The 3,322-nt window shown below is 35.1% G+C and overlaps 1 non-coding gene across 1 annotated transcript; it reads right to left on the minus strand.

The window, feature by feature from the left end:
- Nucleotides 1–2,969: 2,969 nt before the first annotated feature.
- LOC111722783 lies at nucleotides 2,970–3,073 on the minus strand. Its single transcript, XR_002771452.1, has one exon. It is a non-coding gene; the product is annotated as a U6 spliceosomal RNA (small nuclear RNA).
- Nucleotides 3,074–3,322: the final 249 nt, after the last annotated feature.

The raw sequence follows: 3,322 nt of genomic DNA on the forward strand, positions 1-3,322 counted from the left end.
AATTATAATTTATAACTTTCAGAGGAATAAACATAAATACTAAATTGAGAAGATATAATTTAATAAGGAAATGCTATGCCCTCAAATATACATAACATTATTTTTTCATCACAAAATAACCTCACTTGAACTAATATGTAGAGCATTTTAAAGTTTCAGTTTACTGAGAAATTATAACATACCAAAATACAGTTCATTTTGAATGATTAAATCAAATCATGCTGAATATAAGCTGCTATCATTCATCTAAGGTAGCAATTAACTCTGGAAAAATTTAATAAATGCCAGAACATAATATATTAGACAGTTTCAAGGTAAAATAAATTCTCTATTACTAATTACCATTAAAATATGAAACAAAGTTGTCCTTCTGGTTAGCTGCTTAAGTTACATTATTATAAAATGTTATACACATCTTATGTTTTGTGACAACCTAAATTTAAACACTTGTAAAATAGTACAAATATAAGAAAACCATATTTTTAAAAAATTAAGAAGTATAACTAAGTTATTTTGTTAATTTATATTTATGTGATTAAATATTGACTTTCATATAAATGCCAAAAGTTATAGTTCAGCTAATTTAATAACATAAGAAAAGTCCAAGCACAAATTCAAGTAGAACATCCCCCAAATCCCAATATCCTTCCATAAATCTACAATTTATGACTTCCTAAGAATAATTTAAATTATATTTCATCCAGAAACATTGACTCATTAGATATAAGAATAAAATTACGGATGTTAACTCTAACTAGTACCAGAAAAGATTCTATCTCAATTCACCACTCACCTGCACTTTTGAGTGTTCACTGTAAATGAAGCTAGAAATAGACACTAACTGAGGTGAGTTTTTAAGAGTGAGTTTCCATGTGTGAGATGAGGTCCTAAGAAGTAGTTATAGGCCAAGGATGTCATCAGCTAATCTCCCTACAGGATGATAGTAGTCATGTTATCTTTGGAAGCAGCATTGAGATTGATAGAAAGGGGAGCTACCAAAGGGAAAACTGACTTATTAGAACAATAAATGAAGAACAGCTGGGTTCCAAACATTTCAATTAATATAATGACCTAGGTGAACTTTGCCTGGGGAATTATATAATCTCAGGGTTCAACAACAAAACAGTAGTCTTCCTATAACCATGCTGTCAAAATAAGAACTTTGTTTCAGTCTTGCCAGTGTGTCCCTGGCAAATAAGGGATAAAACACTGCAGAATATTTATTGATCATTATCATGTTACGATATGTTCGGTAATAAATTCAATAATAATCATTATTAATAGCATTAATAATCATTAGGAAGTACTGCAATATTAGATAAATGCAGAAATGTGCATCCAAAAGGCATGGAAATGATATATTTAATAACTATTGAAGTGATTCATAGGGAGACTGCAAATGACATTGCAACATCTTTAAAGCAGCAGTAAGGTATGGAGAACTTTTTCTAGGATGAGTTAAAAAACTTAATTCTCAGACTCTGTCTGTGTATATGTGTGTTTGTATTTAACTGTTTGCTTTGTTCTTTAATTTCTGGGTGATGGGCCATTGTGTTGGTCATTATGAAGAATGGGTGTGAACATGTCCTATACAGCTGGTCTAGTTTTGGTAAATTTCCTCAACATTTCCATGCAGTAAAATATTTGATTTCTCCATCACAAATAAAACTCAGTTTAGCAGGAAATAGGATCCTGGGCTGCAAGTTGTTTTGTTTAAGAAGATTAAAGGTTGGGTGGCACCTGTGGCTCAAAGGAGTAGGGTGCCAGCCCCATATACCAGAGGTGGTGGGTTCAAACCCGAGCCAAAAACTGAAAAGAAAAAAAAAAAAAAAGAGAGAGAGATTAAAGGTCAATGACCATACTCTTCTGGCTTGAAAAGTTTCTGTTGAAAGATCTGTGGTCATCCTGATATTTTTTCCCTTTGTAAGAGTTTCTTGCACCTGGCTGCTTGCAGATCTTTTTCATTCATATTAGCTTTGGCAACATTGATTACAATGTGTCTAGGAGATGCTTTGTTTGGATTGAGTCATGCTACGGTTCTGAAATTATCTACTATCTATGGTGCCCACCATAATGCCCAGCTATTTTTTGGTTGCAGCCGTCATTGTTGTTTTGGCAGGCTGAGCTGGATTTGAACCCTCCACCTTAGGTGTATGTGGCTGGCACCTTAGTCACTTGAGCCACAGGCGCCGAGCCACATTAAGATCTTCTGTTGTGCCCAGGAGTTCCGCAAAGACAACACTGCCAAATAAGCCAAATTTATAGCAGAGTCCTTTTATTGAAGAGCCAGCCAGTGACTGCCTCCGTGTCCTGACATGGGGTTTCTGAGAGAAGCCCCAAGTGCTTAAGGGGTCGGGTTTTTAAGGCTTAGTTGCATCCTGATTGGCACACAGGCTGTCTAGGTGCATCCGGGTAGGGGCTACGGTAGCAAGAAAGCATTGTACAGAAGCAGAATTTTATGGTTAGTTAGCCATATGCTATATATCTTTGTTTTAGTATTTTCCCCTTATACATTTTAGTTTCAGTGCTTTCCCCCCATACATCTTAGTCTCAGTATTTTCCCCACCTGGTATTGTTTAAAGGTCAATCCTGAAAAGTCAGTGCCTCCCAGTTTGTTTCCCAGGGAGTTAGTCAAGCAAGAAACTGGGAATGAACTAGAAGCAAGAAATCAATTAGTACTTTCTCATTTATCTTGGGGGTGAACTAGACCTATTTCATTTATTTTTTGAAAGCTTGCAGTCTGGAAATTTGCCAGGAGTTAACTGGTATTTTTCCATTATAGCGTAGGCCTGACACTTTTCTGCTTTAGCGTAGACCCACTAGGCCTAACATGTCCCCACTGGTCTAGGATCATAAATTAAATCATTAGTTTTAACTTGAACATGGGTTACTTGTTAGTGGTGTGCGTACATAGATTACATCTATTTCTCTTATTTTCTTTTTTTTATTTTTTATTTATTTATTTTTTAAAAAATATGAAAAACTTCACGAATTTTCATGTCATCCTTGTGCAGGGACCATGCTAATCTCTGTATCATTCCAATTTTAGTATATGTGCTGCTGAAGCTAGCACTTCTTTTATTTTCTTAAAGTTTAAAGTTTTAAGACAAGTTTTGCCAGGAGTTTCCTCAGGTTTCAGCCATGCATAGACCAGCCAGCTTCCAGTATGTGGCTGAACCAGGGCATGTTGACTGTTTTAAAAGTCACTTTTGCTGTTTATGGGGTAGTGAAGTTCTCTCTAGTCAGGAATTTAGTTAAGAGTTTCTTTCATTTTCCCTCTATTAAATAGAACATGATTATTTCTGACAGAGATGAAGCTAAG

Source organism: Otolemur garnettii, unplaced genomic scaffold, assembly GCF_000181295.1.
Source record: "Otolemur garnettii isolate 467f Iridium unplaced genomic scaffold, OtoGar3 scaffold00366, whole genome shotgun sequence".
Classification (NCBI taxonomy): Eukaryota; Metazoa; Chordata; class Mammalia; order Primates; family Galagidae; genus Otolemur; species Otolemur garnettii.